Source organism: Canis lupus, chromosome 1 (assembly GCF_048164855.1).
Source record: "Canis lupus baileyi chromosome 1, mCanLup2.hap1, whole genome shotgun sequence".
NCBI classification, from domain to species: Eukaryota; Metazoa; Chordata; class Mammalia; order Carnivora; family Canidae; genus Canis; species Canis lupus.
The window spans coordinates 24,385,174-24,410,789 of NC_132838.1; the positions used below are offsets into that span (position 1 = coordinate 24,385,174).

The 25,616-nt window shown below is 47.0% G+C and overlaps 1 long non-coding RNA gene and 1 other non-coding gene across 2 annotated transcripts; one reads left to right on the forward strand and one right to left on the reverse strand.

Annotated features, from left to right (window-relative positions):
• Nucleotides 1-12,611: 12,611 nt before the first annotated feature.
• On the reverse strand, nt 12,612-12,718 carry LOC140608763 (U6 spliceosomal RNA). The gene has a single exon (XR_012010744.1). It is a non-coding gene; the product is annotated as a U6 spliceosomal RNA (small nuclear RNA).
• A 760-nt stretch (nt 12,719-13,478) lies between these two features.
• On the forward strand, nt 13,479-20,628 carry LOC140613768 (uncharacterized). Its single transcript, XR_012014639.1, has 3 exons — nt 13,479-13,538; nt 14,096-14,214; nt 20,386-20,628. It is a non-coding gene; the product is annotated as an uncharacterized lncRNA (long non-coding RNA).
• The last annotated feature ends 4,988 nt before the right edge of the window (nt 20,629-25,616 follow it).

The window sequence follows — 25,616 nt, forward strand, 5'->3', positions numbered from 1 at the left end:
CTCTCCTCTTCCTTCCCCAGTCTGGGATAGAAAGCAAAACCTACCCTCTCAAACTTCCCCGGCTCCTTTAGGATATTCGTTGGTATTTATCCATCATCAATTCTTGTAACTGCCTCCAATCTCTCTTAACAGACACTGTCATGACATATAAGCCTACCTCTTTTGTTGCATGACAGGCCTTCATAGAACCTTTTTTTTTTTAATTGTATTTATTTATTAATGAGAAGCACAGAGTGGGAGAGAGAGGCAGAGACACAGGCAGAGGGAGAGCAGGCTCCACGCAGGGAGCCTGATGTGGGACTCGATCCCGGGTCTCCAGGATCATGCCCGGGGCCGAAGGCAGGCACTAAACTGCTGAGCCATTCAGGCTGCCCTTCATAGAACCTTTTAAAAATGTTGCTAAAAGTCCCATTTCTCTTTAATTCTATTGTTTTTCAATTACAGCTTCATTATGGCCCTGGGAATGCAAATATAGCACAATCATGGAACCACGGGAGTATTTATGCGAGTTCACTTCCAGGTATACTTTTATCCAGGGTATCTCACTTACATAAAATTCCAAGCTTGATTTATCTGAAATAAACGAACAAATTTTTTCTACATATAAGTCCATTCTTACTTTATATACCAATTAAAAACTGTTAAGAATGCACGAGTCTGAGGGCACCTGGGTGATTCAGTGGGTTAAGTGTCTGCCTTCAGCTCAGGTCAAGATCCTGAGGTCCTAGGATCCAGCCCCAAGTCCAGGCTCCCTGCCCAGCAGGGAGTCTGCTTCACCTCTCCCTCTGCCCCTTCACCGAGTCGTGCTCTCTCTATTGCTCTCTCACTCTCTCTCTATCTCTCTCTCAAATAAATAAATAAAATCTTAAAAAAAAATATATGAGTCGGTAGTTGTGATAAAATTCCATGGAACTACACACACACATGCAGAGTGAGTGTAAAAACTAGTAAAAATTAATAAGAATAATAAGGTTATAGAGTGTACAAATGTCAATTTTTCTGGCTTTAATAGTGGTACTATAATTATGTAGAATGTTACCATTGGGAAAATCTAGATGAAAATTTACATAGAACCTCTCTGTACTCTTCTTAGAGTTTCTGTAAGCCTAGATTTCAAAATTAAGGAGTTTATTTGTTTAAATTGTTACATAGTCCAGAGAGCACTTAAGACCACACTAGCTTTCTTGGAATTCGTAGCACATCATTAATTCACACTGAGCTCCATCTTTGTTGTGATGATGTGACTTCCATGAATATCTGTATCTCAGGCCTTCCCATTTGTCCTTACATATTTGGACTTTCAGAAAAATACAAATTGTTGATTTATCTCTTTTAAATGGTCTCATTGGTTTTAAATTCATTGTTCCAGCCTGTCAAGATCTTCTTGAATCTTGGTTCTTATCCAGGAAACTATCTTGACCTTTCTTCTGTCTGAAAATATGAGAATTATGTCTTCTATTTTCATCAAGGCCAAAAGAATCCAGGTTGATACGAACTCATTAATCAGCATTCTTCATGTACATTCACTAAGTCAACTGTAAAGCCACTTTGATATACATCATTCAACATTTATTTCTTCATTTTGTCCACAAAGATACGGGAAACTTTATAAAACATGTGGATGAAATTCTTAAGAGAGTTTTGTGGCATTTCCCAAATCAAGCAATCTAGAAACTCCATTTAGATTTTAAAAACCATGAGCTCAGAAGCCATAAAAGAAAAGAACAATAAATTTAACTACAATTAAAAAAAAATCAATGTGACAAAACAAAAAGCCATAAGCAAACTCAGAGGAATAATCACAAACTAGAAAAACATTTGCAACACATGATGCACAAAGGACAATTTAGTTTCTAAGTATCATTCAAATCAATAATAAAAAGTTAAGCAACATATTAAAAATGGACAAAGGATTTAAGGGGGGTTCATTAGAAAATATGAATGGCAAATAAACTTTTGAAATAATGCTTAAGCTTTTTAATGAACAAATGCAAATCAAAACACGAGAATATTATGGATTTTTTTCCCCCACTGGATTGGCAATATTTTTTAAATGCTAAAACCTAATAGTGTCAATGATGTGGAAAAACAAGCATTCTTGTGTTCTGCTCATGTGAGTACAGAACAACAGAACCATACTGGAGAGTACTTTGCAATTCTAAAATGCATGTACATTTTTACTGAGAACTATGCCTAAAGGAATTTATCTCATGGATACACTTGGAAATTGATACCAAATATGTGTACAGCATTGTTTACTGCACCACTGCTTGCAATAGCAAAACAAATATAAATAATATCAATGCTCTAAAATACCGATGGAACAGTAGAGGATATGGGTGCCTGGGTGGCTCTGTCAAGAGCATCTGATTCTTGATTTCAGCTCAGGTCATGATCTCATTACGTGGGCATCCTGGGATGGAGCCCCTGAGTCAGGCTCTGTGCTCAATGGGGGTCTGCTCGTTCTCTCTCTCTCTCTCTCTCTCTCCACCTTTTCCTCTGCCCCTCCCCTCACTCACACATACTTTCTCTCTTTCTCTCTAATAAATAAATAAATCTTAAAAAAAAAAAGAACGGTAAAAGATATGAAGGAAAGGTATTCAATCATTAAAGACAATGGAGTAACTTTATGGATGTGAACATGGAAAGGTCTCTAAAATATACAATTAATTTATTTTTAAAGGCAAAGTGCAGAACGTGTACTTGAAGAGAGAAAAAACAATCCTTTTATCTGTAAATTTTCTTTTCCAGAAGAATGCAGGGAACTCTAAGAAAGCTCTGATGGATAAGAGATGGAAGCTTAGTTATCTTGCAGTGGGAATATGACCCATCTTTGCTTTCTTCTTTGTATTTTTCTGTATTTAAACATAAATGTTCTTTAATGGCAGAAATAAAACTTCCTAGAGTCTATTTGGCATATTTGGATGTTAGTGTATCTCTTTTGGCTCTTGATACTCAAATGTTTTCTTTTTTAAGTGTTCATAACCCAACCACCTAATGAAGCATTCTAGATTTTTGTCAGAGATCAAGGTCAAGTTAACCAAACTATAGTTTTCAGGGTCCATCTAATTCTAGATTTAAAAAACCAGGAAGGGATCCCTGGGTGGCGCAGTGGTTTAGCGCCTGCCTTTGGCCCGGGGCGCAATCCTGGAGACCCAGGATCGAATCCCGCGTCGGGCTCCCGGTGCATGGAGCCTGTTTCTCCCTGTGTCTCTGCCTCTCTCTCTCTCTCTCTCTGTGTGACTATCATAAATAAATAAAAATTTAAAAAAAAAAAAAAAAACCAGGAAGACTTGGGAGCCTGGGTGGCTCAGCCATTGAGCACCTGCCTTTGGCCCAGGGTGTGACCCCGGAGTCCCGGGATCAAGTCCCACATCAGGCCTCCCTGCATGTAATCTGCTTCTCCCTCTCTCTGTGTCTCTCATGAATAAATAAACAAAATCTTAAAAAAAAAGGAAAATTTTATTTGCCAAACTATGGGTCTCTATGATTCATTGGAGTACCATCAGCAGTTTTATAAAGTCAGGAATAAGTTTCAATTTCAATATGTTGGAAGAATAATTCTTTTCTTTTTCTTTATCAAAAGATGTTATTTATTTATTCATGAGAGACACAGAGAGAGAGAGAGAGGCAGAGACCCAGGCAGAGGGAGAAGCAGGCTCCATGCAGGGAGCCCGACGTGGGACTCGATCCCGGGTCTCCAGGATCACACCCTGGGCTGAAGGCTGCACCAAACCGCTGAGCCACCCAGGCTGCCCTGGAAGGATAATTCTAAAACTTTTGGGATCTCAAATCTTTTTCAGAATCTGATAAAAGCCATGGATTATATTTTTCCCTTCAAAACATGCACATTGACAAAAATATTTGTGTCTTATTCCAGAGAGGTCACTGACCCACTGAAGTCCATCCATGGAATCCAGATTATGAATTCCCACACATTAGAATCATTTGGAAGACTTGTTACATCATCTGGGCCCTCGGCTCAGCATGCCAGATTCAGTAGGTCTAGAGTGGACCCCAAAATTTGCAGGTCTAAGACATTTCCAGGCAATTCTGACACTGCTTGTCTGGGTACCAGACTTTGGGACCACTACTTGAGGATATAATCCATCTGTCCCTGGAGATTTGAGTATATTTGAAAAGCATGAGGTATCTTCTTACTACTTTCCCCCTTGGCTTTCACTTCTCTTTAATCGTATTTGTCCCTCCCTCTACAATGTGACCACTATTTGCCATGATAGGGCCACACTGGATATTAATTATTATGTTACCTGGTCCAACACCAGGCCATCACCTTCAATTCTTCTTCAGGCTTTACAAAATATCTCATAAACTGTTCTTATTCTCAGCATTTTTCAGATGCTCCAGTTTATTTTCCTCATCACCATTCCTGACACTTAATTCACACACATTCTTTTGTACTTATCTTTGGTGTGTATTTACCTCCATATTGTATATGTATGGGGGATGTATTTCCACCAGAACTCACCAGAGAACTCCCCACACAGCCTATGTTTATCCTTACTGAGATAGCTTTTTAACTGGAACTGCTGCCCTTTTAGGGTCTCAAAGCCTCAGGCTATTTCTACCTTTCCTCTTAGACCCTCCTTTTCAAAAAGCTTGAGTATGTGCACGGCTTGAGAGTTGCAGGCTTCACAATGATCCTTCTTCCCCTCTCTCTCACTAATGAACCTCCTTCTCTTTGGTGAAAAATGCAGCCAGTCCAGCATTTCCTTCACTGCCTTCTTTCTCTTCTCAGAGATGACACTGTCCTTAATGAGGACCAGCCAAAAACTGGTTGTGGAAAATTTGGGGGAAACGTCTGACGAACATGAATTCCTCATCATGCCTCTGTGGCCCTGGATGGTTTTATGCTTTAGGAAAACACCACCATATCCTCTGGTGCCCACTTATGTGGGCTCTCTAGAAAACGCTCCAAAGAATGCCTCAGAGTGAGGCCAGGCTTTCCTAGATTTAAGAAGAGAGGAAGCTGGACGGAAAAGTGTAAGTCAGCTGGAAACTATGTGGATCCAGGACCTAAAACATCCCACAGAATCCTCCTGAGCCTGTGAGGACAGTCAGTCTACAGACAGAACCACAGGCTTTTTGTTCATCCAAGTGTGCATAGTGTCCAACTGCTACAGTAACAAGTGACCACGAACAGGGGCTTCCAACAACACAAATTATCTTATAATCCTAGAAGTCAGACGTTTAAATCAAAGCATCAGCAGGGCTGCATTCCTTCTGGAGGCTTCAGGGGGAATCCATTTCCTTATTTTTTCTAGTTTCTAGAGGCCTCCCACATTTGCAGGCTCATGGCCCCCTCACGTGATGGCTCTGCCCCTGCTTCCACCATCATATGCCCCCCTCTGCCTCTGAGCCCCGCTTCCCTCTTCTAAGACAAGATGGGGCACATTCAGGATGGTGTGGCTATAGGCCTCTTATAAGGACCTTTAAGACTGTACTAGGCCTACATGGAAAAACCCAAGCTATCAGTGAGGGTGACAAACCATGAGAGGCACCTAACTCTGGGAAACGAACAAGGGGTAGTGGAAGGGGAGGTGGGTGGGGAGTTGGGGTGACTGGGTGACGGGCACTGAGAGGGGCACTTGGCAGGGTGAGCACTGGGTAATATGCTGTATGTTGGCAAATCGAACTCCAATTTAAAAAATTTTTTTTAAAAAAAGAAAAACCCAAGTTACTCTTCCTAAAGATCCTTAATTATATCTGCAAAGTCTCTTTTGTCATCTAAATTAACACATTCACAGGACATGGACACCTTTGAAGGACCATTATTCAGCCTACCACAAGGCCCCAAAGTGAAATGCAGACATGAATTCAAATATAATGAATTTTGGTTTCACCAGAGTCTTTAAGTCATTGCAAAAATGTTGCCTGAGCGGTCCAAATTCTGCATACTATCATGATTGTTGGTGGTTTTTACTAAACGAGAAAAATCATCCATATCAGAGAGGAGAAATACAAGAGCTAACATCTGCTCCCACCACAAAAAAAGAAAAAATGAACTAAATTTACTGTACCAAACAGCCCCCCACCACCACAGCCCTGACCTCCTGTTGATGCACAATCTCTGCTTAAATTGAGAATGGACTGGGGAAACAGAAGTGGCGAGGGGAGAGAATTCTCTTCTCTGACAACACCCACTGCTCTCAATGGTGCACAATTGACGTGAGAAATAATAATGATAATAGTAATTAGTATCATCCATAGTAATTATTATCATGTGTCCCGCACACCGTGTTCAGTACGGGACACGCCATCATCCAGAATGGAATAATAAGCAGACACGCAACCCCACACTGGAATATGCAGTCCTCAGAAAAGCTGCTTGGAGCCAGAAGAAGAGACTAGAAGGTGACTCCTAGTGGGTTTTTCAAGCCTGCGGAGCCCTACCAGCCCTGCCAAGAATTGCTGCTGTCGGCTGCGGCTGGGAAGGGAGTGAAGAGGGGCAGCTCTCAGGTCCCCACCCGTGCCCCCTCGCAGGTGTTACGGGGATCCTCCACAGGAGCACCTGGGAACCCCCGGCGGCCCAAGCCATCTGGGCAAGGCTGCCAACCGGCCGTGAGGACCCCTGCCCCCCCCCCCCCACCCAAGACAACCACTAGCTCTAGGCTGTGGGGTTTAACTCAGCAGCTTCCAGGATGGCTCAGGAAGGGGATTCCGCCCAGAACGGGCCCCTTTGGGTGGCCTGGACTTGCGGGGCGGCTCCCACGAGGATGTGAAGGGAAAGCACAGAGGCAGGCACGTGAAACCCAATGGCCTATGCTGACAGAGAGATCAGGGGAGCTTCTGGAAAGATCTCCTGAGCACAGGTCAGAGGCAGGAGCCTTGCTGGGGAGACATCTCTCCTCCTCCCTTGGTGTCCCCACAGCAGAGAGGGCCCCGCAGACGTGCCCTGCAGCCAGGCGGCCGGGGCCCACATCCCTGCCCTCGGTGCCTAAGCCCGAGGGGGAGGCCTGACACCCACCTCGGTGGAATTGCGAGTCCTCCCTTCAGCATAAGGTCAGCCAGCACCTCAAAGGCCTTGTGAAGACGGCCAGAACCTTGGCTCGTGCGTGCAGGGGATCGTGTGCGCAGCACGCTCAGTAACAGGAGGTGGTAAGAGAGACCTTAACCGTGGGCAAGAGAGACCTCCTGTCTCTGCTACGGTTCTTATCCCCCCATCTTCGAATTTTCTGGCAGGTTTCTACTTGGCCCACTCGTGTTCTTTTAAATAAAATGTGAGTTCCCCAGCCCCCAGAGCTTCATTTCACTAAGGGATACGTCCCCCGGCGCCTAGCACAGAAGGCCTTCAACTGGCAAGAAGCAGATATTTGGTGAATTAATGAGTGATCAAAATAAGTGGGAATGATTAGCCCGAAAAAGAGAAAATAGATTGGAAATAATGATCTATTTCACAAATCAAAAAAGGAAGGGCTCTTATTTGAAGGGGGAGGGCCAGCTAATCCTGGGACGTACAGAGAGGAAAACCAAGATGGGAGATGGCGAGTTACAAGGAAGTTAGCCTGGGATCCACAGAAGGAAGAATTTTCTTTGAATTGGGCAGGTGGAGAGCGGGAGGGGCAGCGGCCCTAGGAGGAGGGACGGGGTTCCTCTGGGAGTCCCGCTCATCAGGGCTGGGGGTCCTGCTTCTGGAGGCTAGCTGGGCCAAACAGGTGCCATCCAAGCTGAGACCTAAGGAGTCTGTAGCAGAGGAGTAGCAGCAAGGGGACACTTGTGTCCACTGTCGAGGGGTGTAAAGGAAAAGATCAAGCACTCTACCTTTTCTCTCCTAAATTCCAAACTAACAGAGAGAGAGACAGAGAAAGAGAGAGGGGGAGGGGAGGGGAGGGGAGAGGAGAGGGGAGGGGAGGGGAGGGGAGGGGAGGGGAGGGGAGGGGAGGGGAGGGGAGGAGAGGAGAGGAGAGGAGAGGAGAGGAGAGGAGAGGAGAGGAGAGGAGAGGAGAAATGAAGCTCTTCTAGGTTTCCTCTCTACTTCACTGCAAAGATCAAAAAAGAAAAAAAAGAAAAAGAAAAAAAAAGGATGTTCCCATGTGGGCAATGAGCAATAAAGCCAGAGACGGGCCGCGTCGGAGGGGAACAGCACAGATGTTAGAAAGAAATACTCTCCAGGGAGAGAGGCCCGGGCAGCAGAGGCCCTGCAGCGCCCCAGCCAGGCCCCCATGCCAGCCCCCCCTCTCTGGCTGGGGCGCCCCAGGAGCCAGGGCAAGTCAGCCCCAGGGCCTGGCCAGCCGCAGGGCCGCCCCTCACCAGTCCGCCCGGCAGGGAGCTCGGGGGCCAGAGGCCAGCCTCCAGAGGGGGTTTCCACGGCCGTTTGCACGCCCCGGTTTTCACACCCTGGCTCTGAACTCGGCAACCTCAGAGCAGGCGGCTTTCCGGGCTGCCCAGGGCGCTAATTATAGGCAGGCCCGTCACTGCATTTCCTTTCTCACGGCCAGAGCGGAGCCGGCCGTGTTGTCACACCTGCGCTGGCTGCAGTGGCTTCCTAGGACTCTGGGGCCCTTGGTGGCAGTCAGGGGCAGAGCCGCGTGTGTGCTGGGCCGCCTCCGACACGAGTTCGCCGTCTGCCTCCGTGACTCCTCTTTCTTCCTCTCTGCTCTCGCTCCGGCCCCCCTCCTCTCCAACCTCCTCCTCCTTTCCACTCCACCCTTCTCTAGAAGTTTCTACCTCCCTTCCTCTTGCCTCAGGCCTGGAGGCATCAGAACTCCCGTGGCATTTTGACATGTTAGCCTCTACTTGCAGGATCACATCTCTGTTGCAAGAAAATGCTTAGGCACCGGGCTTACGCATCTCCCTGCCGTGTGTGTGGTCTTCCCGAGAGCCTCGGGCCCATAGATTTCACTTTCCTCAGTCATTCTTACTCTCTTATCCAGAATCTCTCAAAATAGATGCCACTCGTGTTCTCCATCCTTCCAGAAGAGCCTCTCAAAGTAGGACAGGACATTTGCGGGCTGGAGCCCTCACTCTCACCTTCTCGGATGCTTTGCCCAGCAGTCTCCTCCTCCCCCTCATGGGTTAGCAACATTTCCCTCTTCTTGATTCTTCCAACCCACCTACCAACATGCTCTGGGGCTTCCCTCTTGAAAGAGGCAGAGCTGCTTCCGTAGTCCGCATCCACCTCCACCTACCAGCCCATGCTGCTGCCACACTTCACAGAAAATATCTTGAGAGAGCAGTCTACAGGGTCTGCGTTCCCTCATCTGCCCTTAGCCCATCCACCTATTACCTTGGTATTTTCACCCCTCCTGTCTCCCCTTGGTTGCACCTGCCTTTACCAAATCACAGATGACCTCCAAGATGCCAGCTTCAGTCCCCTCCACTGTCCTCACCTTGCTCAGTCTTCTCAACAGCTGTTGATATGGATGGACATTCTTCCTCCTAGAAAATCTTTTGTGCCCTAAATTCTGCGAGCCCACATGCTGGGCCACTTCTCCACCCAAGCTCTCAACAGAGGATGCTCTCATAGCTCGTTCCCAGGGCTTCTGCTCTTCTCTCCCTTTTAAAAGGATTGTGTCTATTATCATGGCTTTAAATACCCCCTAGGCCACCTTTTCAATAGATAGTTACAGCTCCAATCTCTGTACGGAGCCCCGCATCCACATCCAACAGGCGTCTCAAAAGTATCCTGGCAAAATCGTGATTGTCAAAATTCCTTTCCAGATCTCTTCAGAAGTGTCCACTGTCTTAGCAAATGGCAGCTCCACTCAGTGAGTTCCTCGAAGCACAAAGCTAACCCCCCTTTTCTTCACTCCTCACTCCAGGATCTAACCCGCGATCAACTCCTTTCTGTTCAGCCTCTAAAATACAGTCCAGATCTCCTCATCAGCCCCACAGCCTCCCAAGACAAGGGCAATACATATTCTCTGTTCTTCCTTATTCCATCTTGCCAGCCTTCTTCACACACAGAAAGGAGGAATCCTTGTAACACATTTGTCTAAGCGTGCTAACTCCTGTCTCTAGCCCTCCGGTGGCTTCCCATTGTTCCTAGAACAGCACCCGGCACATAGTAAGAGCTCAGTAAATAGCTGCTGAATGAAATAATAAATGAGTACTCATTTATTAAATTAAATTAAATAATAAATTTATTTATTAAATTAAATAAATTTATTTATTAAATTAAATAAAATAATAAATTAAATTAAATAAATTTATTTATTAAATTAAATAAATAAATTTATTTATTAAATTAAATAAATTTAGTACATGACTAAAGCACAAGAATGGATGATTTTAAGTTGCCAAAGAGAGCTGTTTGTGTTGCCCTTTGCACATTGTCCAGGTTTGATAATTATTTGATGGGTAAATAACACCTGCCATTTATCAAACGTATCCAGCACTAAACTGTGCAACTGGGCTTGTTCTTCTTCCTTACTTATAGGACAACACAGCTAGTAAGTACCAAAGGTGGGATTTAAGCACAGGATTGCCAGGTTCCAAGTCTCACATGCTCTCCACTCAATTGAGTCATGCATTCAACAAATGTTTATGGAGAGCCAATTATACCAGCCACTCTGCAAGCTGCTGGGGAGTGATAGACATGGGGTTCTTATCTGCAGGCAGTTTATATTCTGAGGCCCATCTTCTCCCCAAAAAAGAAATGGATAAGTGAATGAACACAAGAAGTGAATCAACATTTTTAAATGGCTCACTGTACGTCAAGTGCCATGGAAGGCATCGGATACAGGCACACCAGGGAGTCCCTGGCCCGAGAGGCTCTACTAACCAGCCACGTAACAAGCTCCCCTTGACCTACCCATTTCTGACCAATCATATGATATCCTCTGTCACTTCATCCACCACGCCTTCATATTATACATCACGCCAACATTGTTCAATCATTATGGTGTCCACGTAAAGGGTCTAGACATCAGATCTTACTGAGAATATGTGTCATCTCTGCCCAAGTTGGCATTAGTTACATTGGCTCATAATTAGAGCTTGTCTAAAACCCTAAAATGGTCTGGAGCAACCAGAAGGTGGTTATATTTCCAGATGAGGCCCCCAGGGATGGCATTTGATCTGGTCCTTAATGAATGGATCCTATTCAGACACAGGGGTGCGGTAACATTATTCCAGGTGACGGGAAAAGTGTGAACCATGACCTTTTCCGACCAATAAGATGAGGAAGAACAATGTCATGAGGGGAAAAGTTATAAGGAACATATAAGATGTTGGACCTGAGGCACTTCCTAAACTTTAAAGCTCTGTATCAATCTGATGGATTACTGTCTTTGCCCAAACTATGCCCTGAAACGCACCCTTCTTTCTTCAATGACCCACATCCGCCGACCCCCAAATCAGTCATATCAAGAGGAAAAGCATGTAAACTATTGGCTCCCAAATGCCTGTTTCCTGAAGGAGTTATCTGTTTTGTTTCATTTTGTTTTAATTAAGAAAAATTCACATAAAACTGTTTGGAAGTGGACAATTCAGTGGTATATAGTACATTCACAGTGTTCTGCAACGACCATCTTTATCTAGTTCCAAAATATTTGTCTCACTTCAAAATAAAACTTCAATAAATAAATAAATAATAAAAAAGAATAAAAATAAAGAATAAAAATAAAAATAAAAAAATAAGTAAGTAAATAAACAAATAAATAAATAAAACTCCATGCACATGAAGCAGCTACTTTCCATTTACCACTTCCGACCATTGGTATCCACCAATCTTCCTTGCTATCTCCACAAATTTACCTAATCTGGACGTTTCATATAAATGGAATCATGCAGTATGAGACCTTCTGGTCTGGCTTCTTTTATTTAGCATACTGTTTTCAAGGTTCGTCCATGCTGTAGCATTTATCAGTACTTCACCCCTTCTTATGGCTGAATACTGTTCCATTGCATGGCTCTACCACAATTCGTTTAACCATCGATAGACATTTGGGTTGTTTTACCTTTTAACCACTGTTAATGGGGCAGCTTTGAACATTTATGTCCATGTATCTGTTTGAATCCCTGTTTTCAGGTCTTGGTCTCCTAAGAGCGGGATTGCTGAGCCCCATACATTAACTCTATGTTTAACTTTTTGAGGACCTGAAGGCATTTACTTATCCTCTAGTAGGGGGACAATGGGGTACGGGATCAGGTTGCTGTGATGAGTGAGGGGAAGCTGTAAACCACAGAACCTAGGAAGAATGGAAGGTGGTGCTGTCCTGAATGGATTCCCAAGGATTGGAGAAAAGGAGGGAAGTATCCTGACGGCCCTAAGGAGAGAGAACCAAAGCAAAGTGTGCATGAAAGCGTACGGGAGAGATTCAACGAGAACACGGATGAAGGGAAGCCTGGGCGGGGGGGGGGGGGGGGGGGGGGGGGGCGGCTAGGAAACAGGGAGTAAGATACACCCTAGCTTTCCAACAAATTTTCCTAGAGCAACGGCGAGCTTTCGAGTTGGGGACTCTAATCCCCTCAGCTCAGAGCTGTTTAAGTTGCTCAGACCCAATGCTTGGCACTAAATGGTTTCATGTATTTGCAACATCATATTTTTAACTCTCATGTAGCCATTAAATTAGTCATGTATGTTTCTTTTCCCAAGTCCTTCCTGATTTCCTAAAGAGCTGGGCCCCTGACTACTTGTTTGTTTGTTTTTAAATATGGAATGCTTCACAAATTTGCATGTCACTCTTGTGCAGGGGCTTTGCCAATCTTCTCTATATAGTTCCAATTTTAATGTATGTGCTGCCAAAATGAGCAATATTTGCTTATTTATTTACTTATTCATTATCTTCCATACCATCTAATACAGTGACTCAGAAAACGGGTCCTTAATAAATACAAGTTTCTTGCTCACCTGACTTTTAAAATCCTGTAAATAATGAGTATCTGTTTAATACAGCGGCTACACAACTGCAACAAAGTTCAGTTTTCTGCCTCCTACCTGTGCAACTTCCTCTCGATATTTCTGCAAAAAGCTGCAGGATTGTTCCTTGTAAGCCTTTGTCAAGCACCTTCATTCTTAATGTGGGCGTCCTGTTGTCACTGTTTATCCCCATGGAGTCAGAGGGAAGATGGAGAGGACAACGAGATAGTTGGGCCAACTTCAGTTATCTCTTATTTCACATGCATGGGATTTGGGCCTAGAAATCACAATTTCTGCCTTCATCTTTTACTTATGGGGGGTGGAGCTGAAAGACACGGATTTAAGTTTGAAGTTCTTGTCGCTTGTCCAAGTAATCATATGCTACTAGCTTTTTATCATCCCATGAAAAGGACTATATTTATCAACTATTATTGATGTGGTAGGCTGCTTAGATAGGCTTGCACATGCCAATATTAAAAGTTTAGGACAAATGAGACTTAGAGCAGAAAATGGCACAAGCTGAAAATATGAAAAAAGGGGGAGGTGAGATTAAGACTACATCACTGATCCACCCACCAGGAGTTACTAGGAGTCCCCTGTAGTGGCCATATATGAGGACATTCCTAATCTTTGAATCTAGATTCAACCTGGAGGCCAACCACTTTTTCCCATAATGCTTCACTCTGGTACCCATGGGACAGAAATCTGAACTGAGGTAAGACATAGGAGGTTTTCTGGATTTGTCCAGGACAGAATTTCATCCGTCTCAAACTCATGCCTTTATACCTTTAGAGAGTGTTGGACTTTGGCCATCTGTGCTCCACAAGATTGATAATTGTTGGGTAGTAGAATGAAAGACTATTCTTATTACAGCACGTGTGTGTGCGTGCATCGGTGCGTGTGTGAGTCAGAGTAGGCAGGGAGGCGCATCTCATTTACTGCTGCTGGGAGCGAACACTGATAAACCTTTAATGAAGGATATTTGACAAAATTCACCAAATGCACACACCCTTTGGTCCAGTGATTCCATTTTAGGAACTGATCCTACATGCATGCTTCACATGCTTGAAATGATGTATGGACCACAAAGTTATTCATTGCAAGAATGTTTGTAAAAGAAAAAGACATAGAAATACCCTAAATGTCCTTCAGTCACCGACTGAAGGCTTAGACACCATCAGCAGGAGCACTGCTGCCGCAGGGCCAGCACCGTAGCTGCTCACACAGTCTACCAACCCAAGCTCCCAGCCTCAGCCCCCACTCTCTCTGCAGGAATCCCAGCCTCCATGTGACCTCCAGCTCCTGGCAGACAGGGACGCTGCCCGAGGCAGCTCCACGAGTACCTGAGTGGCGCAGAGCCCACCAAGGGCTGGATCACTAACTACCTGTGGGTGAGTAGATGCCCATCCTATAAATAGATCAATCCTATAAATGCCTTAAGTGCTCCAGGTCCTTACTCAGTGTCACTCCCTCTATCAGGAGTACCTGCCCCTCCTCTGGTGAAACCTTACTCATCCCTTAAGTCCCAGCTTAGTGACCCTTCCCCAAGCCAACACGCTAGTCTCGTTCCTATTCCCAGAGCTCTTTACCCAGTTTCCACCACTGGGCTACTCCTTTATACCCTCATCAGTGACTATATCTGCAACCCCATCAAAATATAAAATCCTTGAAAGCAAAGATTTCTTCATATTTGTATCTCCAAAGCCTGCCATGGTTTTAGACATGTTAGGTGCTCCATAGATATTTGTTTTTGAATAAATTGTGAGGAAAAAAAGGAACTTGGAGAACCTCTACTCATCATCTCCTATTAGCTCAGAAATACAAATTAGCCTTTCAACTAAATTCATTGCTACCTTATAAATCCAGAGACCCCTGGCCTTTGGGACTAAGATGAAGCAAAAATATTTTAATGGGGAGGATGATACATGGAGTCACTTTTTTTTTTTTGAGATGGTCCAGAATTCAAAGCATTTTTCTTATCAGCAGAGCTTCCCACAGTTCTTTGCTGAAATGTGACTTTTAAGCTCCACAGCTGCCGAATCCCCCATAAGGAAAGCCATCCAGTAGAGGAATCCATGCCAATACAAAAAACCAGCCACCTGTCGGGAAAGCCTGAGTTGGGGCAGCTGCCCCTGGTTGGTAGAACCACAGGGACTCAACAGTGAGTGGTTCTGCTCTCTCCCCATTGGTGAGGGAAGTCCTCAAAGAGGAAAGCTCTGATGACCAGAAGCCCCCAGCCGTGCAGGAACACGGACACTGGAGCAGTTTTCAGCAGCTGATAAACACCACAAACCTGCTCTGTTGAGGGGCAGACCTACCTGACTGCAAGTGGCAGCAATTTAATTGATTTATTTATGAAGAGCCCATATGAATGTACTTCCTAAATCACTGCCAGCTCCTCCAAGGCTGCAGTTTTAATGTTATCACTGCCCACTCAGCCAGAGAGACTTCCCCATAATTCACAAAGCTCCCAGTCCCCAGAGATTCATCACACTTTGATTTACAGCACCCCACCCCAAGAGGGAACAAAGGTGCTATTCCAATGGGTTCATTGTTCATTCACTCATTCTCTGGTTCATTTGTGCCACAGACCTTTGTTGAGTGCCGAGCACTGCGCCAGCAATTATGGGACAAACAAAAAAAATGACAAAGGTATAATTCTTGTCTTCAAGCAGCCCTTGGAGTCCAGTCGGGAGGGAAAACACATATATAATTAACCCTAATTGGTGGCAGCACTGCAGACTATGAATGCTTGGCACGATTTAAGAAGTGCTAAGGGGAATTGGAGGATGAAGAACTCCCTTACGGCTGGGTCCATCTATACAAGCATGGTGCAAGAGCTGGCACTTGGACAAAGCTATAGGACAACTGTGGAGCCTCTTAGAGGCTTCCGGGGTCAGGAAAGTCCATCCAGTAAGCACTAGGACTTGATGAGAAGGAGGAGGAAGAAGGAGAGGCAGGGTGGCTGGCTCTCAGCCCCACGCTCCGGTGCAGAGACGCCACCTGGAAGGGACGGCTTCAGGGCACGTCGGCTGCTGCACACGCGTGGAGGCCTGTGCACGCCGGTGGGGGCACGTGGGACAGCAAGTGCATGCGGCGGGGCAGGAGGGAAAGCCCAGCTCGCTGAGGGAGGGCTTCTAAGGATTTCTCAAGCTGGGCGTCCTGCAAAGGATAAGGTCTCAACTCTGCGGCTGCAGAGGGAGGGAGGAAGGAGACTGAGGGAGGGGGAGCTGGATTTGGCCTTTTCTGCTGGTCCTCGACTGACACGGCTGTGGGGGGACAGTGGGGGGCCGGCCCAGTGACCCCGGGTGTGCCCAAGGGGTGCGGTGCGATCGAGGAAGCACAGCCCCAGAGAGCTGCCAGGACAGAGCAGAAGGGTGAGGAGGGGTGAGAAGATGGGGGGGGGGGAGCCCAGAGCAGAGGGAGCCCCGCAAGGACATGGGCTGCGGAAGAGGTCCCAGGAGCAGCCCTCGCGCCCCAAGGGCAAGAAACTGGCCACCTCCTCTCTGGGTCCCTGTCCCCCTCTCTTCCCCTGCCTCGCCCCTCCACCCCTCCGTGTCCAGTGGCAGGGTCTGATTCCCGGATCCCCGCACAGGGGGGCCTCCCAGCAACCCCCTCACCTGCCTGCCTTACCTGCGAGGTGCCTGGGGAGCCGGCGGCCGGCGGGCTGCTCTCACGGGTCACCCCCGGGCCCGGGAAGGACGCATGAGCCCCGGCTGGATGAGCGGGCCGGGGACACCAGCACAGACAGGACTCCCGAGGCGACAAGGCTCCAGACCACGGCGGCGGGGTGCCGGGCGCAGGGCCTGAGCTTCCCTGGGAGGCAGGCAAGCGTGGATTTGACGCTGAAGATGATCCGCTTGCCAATTCCAGAGAAAATCCCCCAGATGAAGGCACTTGGTCAGGAGAGACAAGGGGAAGGAGGAGAAGACGGGAGCCAGCAGCAGACTTGTTTCTCCTGGTGCCAAATGGCAGCACTGTCGGCCTACACAGGCCTCTCTCCTTTGAAGACATATTTATTCATATTCAGGAGTATTTGTTGCTCATGTAGTTTTGGAGTCAGGTTGCAATCAACATTTTTAAAGTGCTTAAATCTCCGCACCTGGGGGGCTCAGCAGGTGAGCGTCGGCCTTGGGCCCAGGGCGTGACTCCGGGGTCCCAGGATCGAGTCCCGCGTCGGGCTCCCCGCATGGAGCCTGCTTCTCCCTCTGCCTGTGTCCCTGCCTCTCTCTGTGTCTCTCATGAATAAATAAAATCTTTTAAAAACTAAATAAATAAAATGTCTAAATCTCAATTGACGTGATTTTACATTCTGCTTCTCTCCCTTGAATATTATGTCATAACATTTTCCCATAACGGTCTCAGTAATCAGCTTTTTAATGGTGACATAAGCATTCGTCAAGGGGATGTGCTATATTTACCAAACTGTTCCCTTTGATGAAACACTGAGATGGCCTGCTCTTTTTTAATAAAAATAACGCAATACTGCATTGTGGTATCGGACCCAAGTGAGGAATAAAAACTAGTTGTACCCAGTGTGAGAAAAAAAAAATCTCCGAGGGCCTCCCGCCTAACCATGAGCTCCTCCTTCGGAGCAGAACTAACACCTGCTGTGTGACACAAGGGGAGCCCCCCACAACTTCCATTATCGAGTTTACCGAGCAAAAATTACATAAATGGAGATCCTTCTTTTCATTTTCTTATCTATCAACCTTTCTTTAAAGTGCTGTTAGGACCCAAAGTCTCCTAAGGGAATGGGACGTTGCTGTGTTTCTTAAGGTTTTCATCTCAACCGGAACACAAACTATATTCAGCAGCTGCCTATTGCTCGTTGCACGTGTCTAGTTTTCTTTTTAAAGACAGCCATGGAGAGGGGGGAAAACTTATCAAAACTTAAAATTGGCAACATCGGGATCCTGAACTCTCAAAAGCATCAAAGCAAAGGAACCTGTGGGGTGCGGACAGCCCTGGGAGGCGATGACCAAGAGCCAAGCAAGAGAGCAAGGTGTAGATGAGGAGGGGCTCGCAGCCGCCCTGGGACTCCGGGATGGTGTCACACTGGCCCAGAAGCTCCAGAGTCTCCTTCTCAGCGGCTGAGCCGGGAAGCAGCGTAACTGAGTAGGAGAGCAAGGCGAGGAGCTACAGGCACCTGCGGGCTTTGAGCTTCTCCGGCTGAGGCTGTCACAGGAGAAAACTCAAGTGCGCACAGAGCCCCGCTCCCTCCCCTGCTCCTGGCCGCTCCCCCCAGGCCTGCCCCCTGCCTCGGCTTACCCGGCTCGTCCACCCCACACCCCCAAGCCCAGGCCCAGGGTCCCCCCACTGACCCGTTCCCAGGCCCTGGCCCTGGGCCTTGCACAACGGCTGCCCAGCCCCACTGCCACCCACCAACCCCCAGGTGGGCTCAGCATCATCCTCCACAGCCCGGGCCGGGCCTGGGGGGAGCCTCCCTAGGCCTTTGCTTCATTTTCCTAAATCAAACCCAGGACTCAACAAAATAACCATCTTATTAGCTCTGGCAGACACCGACACGGGGCCTGCAGGGCTTGGTGGCAGGGAGTGGAGGCTGGCCCAGGAGGCTGCAGGGGCTGTGGGGGCCCGGCCTGGGGATGTGGGGCCCGCAGACAGCGCTGCGGGGTCACCACTGGGAGGCCCAAGAGCCACCTTAGCTCTTCCCTCCTTCCCCGGCCTTCCTCCCCACCTGAGCCCACAACAAGGGCAAACTGCCTCCAGCAGGTGTGGGAAGAAGCCGAGGTTCTCTGATGAGGAGCACGCACATGGAGTTTGCTTTTTTCCCTTCCTTCTTTTGTTTTCTCCTCTATGTTTGGTTCCCAGACCACAGAGTGAAGTGACAGGGAGAGTGTGGAAAGCTACAATCGTGTGGACTGTGTCTTGGGAAGGGGTTTTGAACAGGACCAAGCAGGTCAGGGGACAGAGGAGGCTGCAATCACCCCAGGGCCCAGGGGTGCAGCAGATGCGCTGGGGGGCCCGAGGCAGCAGCACCCGGCCCGAGGCTGCAATCATCCCAGGGCCTGGGGACACAGCAGGTGCAGCTGGGGGGTCCAAGACTGCAATCACCCCAGGGCCCAGGGGTGCAGCAGATGCGGCTGGGGAGCTGCAATCACCCCAGGGCCCAGGGGTGCAGCACCCGGCCCAAGGCTGCAATCATCCCAGGGCCTGGGGTACGGCAGGTGCAGCTGAGGGGCCCGAGGCTGCAATCATCCCAGGGCCCGGGGGTGCAGCAGGTGCAGCTGGGGGGTGCCCAAGGCAGCAGCGCCCGGGGCTGAGGCTGCAACCATCCCAGGGCCTGGGGGTGGGGGCGCAGCAGGTGGGGTGGGGGGCCCAAGGCAGCAGCGCCCGGCCCGAGCCCCAGGGCCCGCCAGCGCCTGGGCAGCGTCTCACTCTCTGGAGGGACAGGAGGGCCCCGGGGGGATCCCCGACCCAGACCCCAGCCCGCGTCCTCCTCTCTGCTGGGGCTGTTCTGAGAAACACTTGAGCTGTGCTCACGTTGCTTCCTGCGTGTTCTCTGCCCCACGTCCCCTTGCACCCACGCAAACCCGTGTTCCTGCCCAAACTTCCAGTGCAGCCTCCCCGGGTCTCAGTAGGGCGGTGGCCCAGCGCCTACATTCCTAAATCGAGGCCAGCAGCTGCCCCCAAACCCCATCGTCGTGGCCGCCCTGCCCCACTGGGATCCCAGGGGAAGGGGCCTCAGGGCAGCTCAGGCCGGCTAGGTCCCCTCCTCGCCCTGCCCTTCCTCCCCTCTCACCCCCAGATCTGCCCCGCCCCCCCGCCCACGGCCGTGTGTACTTTTTGTTCATTTGTATGATTTACTTATACAGGGAAATTTCACTTGGGCTGATCTATTTACCATCGTTTCCAATCTGCATTTCCACTGACCACATGCAGCTCACATTAGTGTTCAACGTGTCCTTGAGTTTATCACAAATTTCAAATCAGCCCGGGCTGGGGCTTTTGGCCCCCTTACGCGCCCCTTTAAAGACTGTGATCTCACTCTTATTTAAACAGTTATTTATTTAACAGAAAAGAATAAACTGTAATTTCACTCTTTCTGCGTGTCACCCGTGTGATATTTTGCAGGATTCACCATCTTCTCTATCTTTTTTTTAAGACTTTATTTAGTTAAGAGAGAGAAGGAGAGAAAGCATGAATGGGGTGGAGGGCAGGGGCAGGGGCAGAGGGGAAGCAGCTCCCCGCTGAGCAGGGAGCCCGAGGTGGAGCTGGATCCCGGGACCCTGGGACCCTGGGACCCTGACCTGAGCCCAAGGCAGACGCTTAAGCAACTGAGCCGCCCACACCTTCTCCATCTTATGAATAAATCCATCAGAGTTGATCTAGTAGAATCAAGTCATATCAATGAAAATAGTCATTTCGTTGTGTCTTTTCGAGCTTAATATGAGCCTGTAAATCAATTTCTTTTCCCTCCAAACCTCCTCTGACCTGTGGGACAGACCAAATGTGGCTTTTACTATCTTCTGTTACGTTCTGGCCCAAACAGACTTTTTTGTTTTAAAACGAAACGACTTTCTTTTTCCCTCTTTTTAAAGTCAACGTGAAAGAAGCTGTGGTCTGTGTATACAATGGGATGTTGCTCAGCCGTCAGGAAGGACGGATACCCACCGCGAGCTTGGACGTGGAGGGACCTGGAGGGTGTGATGCCGAGCCAAGTACGTCAGTCGGAGAAGGACCATCACCATATGGTCTCACTCATATGGGGAATAGAAGAAATAGTGGAAGGGATCAGAGGGGAAAGGAGGGGAACTGAGTGGGAAATATCAGAGACGGAGACAGGACACGAGAGACTCCTGACTCTGGGAAACGAACTAGGGGCGGTGGAAGGGAGGTGGGCAGGGGGTGGGGGGACTGGGTCACGGGCACTGAGGGGGGCACTTGGCGGGATGAGCACTGGGTGTTGGACTATATGTCAGCAAATCGAACTCTAATTTTAAAAAAATAAAGAATAATAAAAATAAATAAAAAACAGAAATAAAGTAATATGAAGGCGCCTTCCCTCATTTTTCAGACAATGCCAAAGCTTCCCATAAATTTCTCAAGACCCTTCCCTTCAATAGCCCAGACACAATCATTTCATATACATTCACCACCCTAAAATGTACATGTCAGAAACCACAGTTTCCATTACTGGCTCAAAAAAGGAATGGCTCCATTTCACTTGGTTAAACTGAAGTGATTTAGTACACGCACAGACATTTTTAATCAAATAAGAAACACTTTAAAGACACGTCGATTTGAAAAGGCAACAAAATAAAAAATAAAGCAAATACTAAAATTGACTTTACAATAAAAAACAATAATTGGCAGCTTTAAATGAGTGAAAAACGAGAAATGTGCAGTAAAAAATAAAGATAAAGCTTTCCAGTTGATAAAATGGAAAACCTATTAAGTTTTATAGTCTATTTTCCAAGGAAATTATGTTTCATGTGATTTTTTAAATACTGTAAAGATAGATTCTGTGTAGAAATTAGGTACCCATGTTAAAACCTCAAATTTTGCATGCTATGTTTATTTAAAAAAAAAACACTGATAATAACCTAGCGTTTGCAAAATTCTACGTTTCGGCAAATATTGTAAATATCACAATCAGTTGATATTGTAAAATCATGATGAATCCAGAATTAGGAGAAAATTCATTTTATGCAGATTTCATCTGATTAAAAAATATCAGGCTTGCATGTTCTAAATGAACTGAAAAGGTTATATCTTAAGGGGGAAGAAAATAATTTAACATGGTCTGTACACCTTTAGCTGCCATTTAAAAAACAAGCCAAAAAAGTGCCCATGCAAAGAAAATGTCAAAGCTGGGGGCACCTAGGTGGCTCTGGTGGTCGAGCGAAGGACACAGTTTCAGCTCAGGTCGTGGTCTCAGGGTCACGGGATCGAGGCCCGGGTGGGACTCTGCACTGAACCCGGAGTTGGCCAGAGATTCTCGCTCTCCCTCTGCTCCTCCCCTGATGTCTGTGCGCTCAAGAGCGCTCTCTCTCTTAAAATAAATAAATAAAATCTTTAAAAAAAAGAATAGGTTAAAACTGGTATAAACTAACCCAACAACGCTCCCATGCTCACACTGCAGAGACCCAGGGGCTTCCACACTGTCGCTGGGCCACTACTCTTGCTTTAACTTTTTTTAAAAAACCTTCCCTCCCACTCTTCCATTCCTCTTTCCTTCACTGCTTATGGTCTTGAGAGAGGAGCCTCCCTCCAGACTCCTCCAACTCTCCGGTCGATTCTCCAATATTGTATCATACCCCTCCTCCTCCTACGGTGAATATAAGCTATGTTCTCGAAAGTTACAAATTGCTTAATATTAATTGGCAAAACCTAGTGATTGCTTGTCAAAGCACCCAGCTCTGCAATCTCAGGACAGTGCTGATTGCCTCCTCCTCAGAATTCCCTCCTTCCCGGGGCTGTTAAAGGACCCCGGGCCACTGTCTTGTATTCTCACCCCTCTTCCTCCTTCAAAAATATTCCTGGGCACCTGCATGGCCAACTGGGTTGAGCATCCAACTCTTGATTTCAGATCATGTGGTGACCTCCAGCTCGTGGGATGAGCCTCGAGTCAGGCCCTGCACTCAGCAGAGTCTGCTTGAGATTCCCTCTCGCTCTCTCCTCTGCCCTCCCCCCCACTCTCTGTCTCTCAAATAAATAAATAAATCTTTTTTAAAAATATTCCTGAGTCATCTGCCTTCATCCCCTTTCCTTTCTTTCTTCCTTTTTTTTAAAAAAGATTTTATTTATTTGACAGAGTGCGCACAAGCTGGGGAAGAGGCGGAGGGAGAGGGAGAAGCAGACTCCCTGCTGAGCAGGGAGCCCGATGTGGGGCTCGATCCCAGGACCCTGGGACCATGACCTGAGCTGAAGGCAGACACTTAATGACGAAGCCACCCAGGTGACCCCATCTGCTTCCCTTTCAACATTCTCTTCTCTATACCCTACAGTTGCGTTGTTTCCATTGTTACCCTGATAAACACATTGCCCCAAATGATGGCTGACTCTCCCCCTGAGCTACAACCCCACGTGTCAGTCTTCTCCTAGGAAATATTACAGCTACACTCTAGTCTCAATTTTCTCAAAATTGAGCTCAGAGTTTTCATCCGAAATTCACTTCTATTCATGGATTTCACGTTTCAGTTGGTGGTACTTTCCATCCCCCCAACCCCCGAGGCTGAAAATTACAAGATCTTCTTTTCTCCTTTCCTCCTTATAGCTTTTTAATTATCACTGACATTTCCTTTACAATGTCACTCAAAACAACCTCCAAATTTTCTTTTTCTGCCGTCACTGTCCCAGTCCACACCTTCCTCAACATTGGCTTGTACTATTGCAGTAGCCTTACCGGTTATTCCCCTGCCTCTGAGACCTTCATTCTTCAAACCAAGCCCTGTAGAGCACACAGAGGTGTCTTCTTCAATCACAGCTCTGGGACTCTGAGAACTTCATTAGGTCCCGAGTAATTGCTAAATGAATTCCAAACCCCTGACCATGCATTCCAGGTTTTCAGAATCTGGAGCCTCTCCATCTTTTAAGTAAGAACATGCTCCCTTCTTGTAGAGTTAGGACCCAGCCAAAGAAAACACATGCTATGTTCTTTGTTCAATGGTCCTTTCTTCTTGCCTCTAATTCCTACTCATTCTTCAAATTCCTACTCCTTTTCCTCCAAGAACTGCCTCCCACCCTCACCCCGGATCAGGTTCTCCTTTATCTGAGTCTCTCTTTTGACTCTCTTTCCTTTTCAACTCATATACTAGACTCCAAGTTCCCTCAGGAAAGAGTCTTAACAAGGCCATGAACTCACTTACACAACGGAAATTTGAGGAACACTCACCATATGGAAAAGCAGAGTTAGAGAACGAAGCAGACAGAAACTTGTGTACCAGGCAGAAAAGTGTCGACATGATGATGCAGGAAGCAGGGAAACAACAAGGCAATCTGTTACCAGGGGTGTTTTACAAAGATCCATGAACATCCATGGTCAAATGTAGCAGAGAGAAAGGCAAACAGGGAGGGCAGGTACAGTCTCAAGGACTATTTCGTCAATCTAAGTGCAAGGTGATGAGGTTAAAGACTATGGGCCAGAATGAAATACCACCTCGCACCCAGTAGGACAGGGATGGGTGATCTGCAAAGGCCCTTCTCCCTCCCCTACCCAGAGACTATGTGCTCATCAACACAGGAAAGAAATATAACTTGAATCAAGTTGTTGATCAAGCTTGATCAAGCTACTTGGTCTGGTTTCTGGCTGATTCAAAATAAACTCATTTCCCTGTCCCCAAAGCTGCCTTTTTTATAGGCCAGTCACAGGTCAAGTTCTGACCAAATGCTGAGTGAAATAAAGTACCTGCCCTCCTGGACACAAACATCTGCTAGATGATATGCAGACTTGCTTATTTGCCCCATGTGACACTTGGCCTCTGACTGCTATCGGGGTAGTGGTCTAATGACATACTCATGGCCTCTCCTTGACGAGCGTTAACCTACCGGTGTTCCCTCCTTACATCACTTCCTATATCCTCACCTTTCTCTTCCCAGGAGGAATTTCCTCCTCGTACCTCTTCCATGGCTCACTGTGACATTGGCAACCACTGATAGCTGGGACCAAAATGACTTTCTTGAAAGATGGCGGAAGCCCATCCATTCTCAGGCGCAGAACAAGCTTAGCTCCCACCAGAGGAGATTTTGGTCTCCTTTTAATGTCCGACTAAAGAGTATCTTCTGAGGGAAGATTTATAACTTTTTAATAATTTAGCACCAGAATGCCTTCTCTGTCAAATCTCATACTACACCCCCACCTGGAAACTTGTACAAAAAAATCAAATAAAACATAATTTCTGTGGTTGAAGCAGAGTTTAGAGCTCAGAGCCCGGCCAGCTCTGCCTCCATCTTCGCTTGGCAGTGCTCCAAGTAAAATGGCTTGAAAAGTCCCTCTCCACCAGGCTAAGTGTGGCTCAGAGAACCTTCAGAGGCTCACACTCTGGATCTTCCCGGCCTGAGGTCTTGTCTCATCACAATGAATCCACCGGGATCCCTGTGTTTTACTTGAATGAGAAAACGTGCTGATCGCTGAGGCCCTGTACCTTCTATCTGACTGGAAACACATGAGATTGGAATCTCCCCCAGTGTAGACCTCGTAGTCCACATAGCTCACCACAGCTACCCAGGCCCACTGCCAGATTCAGGACCTCTTTCCTGCTGGCACCAGCACCCCCTGCCTCTTGCACCTGCCCCAGGAAACCCCAGGAAACATACTCTCCAGCTTGTCTGAGACCTGGTTCAGGTCCCACCAATCCTTCCTGGACCCATCATATTCTCTTCTCCATCCTCCCTCCTTAGACCAGCATTTTTCTTTTTTTATCTTTGTCCTTCAGAGTTTGCCCCAAGTAGCCATTTCATCTGTTAGTAAAGAGAACTGATATTAAAGTTTGTCTGCAAACAGTAAAATAGGTCACTGGAGGGGAGGCTGAGGGGGGTGTTAAAAATCACCACCAAACACACAGAATTGTTATAAATGCTAAGATTTCCTTTCTGCAACACACACCCACACAGAAAAAGAGTAGTAAAAGGGGTCAGGACTTTTTTTCTTAGAGTTTGCCTTTTATGTGTACCTGAATAAATAAGAAATTTATAGTCTCATAAAATTTAAGGTGTCAAGACCCAAACCTTTTCTTTAAACAGCAAATAGATGCAATGTTGCAAAGTAATAACAGATTAATTCTGCATTTCAGAGGTTTTTTTAAGTGCTCAGTGCCTGCACAAAATGCTA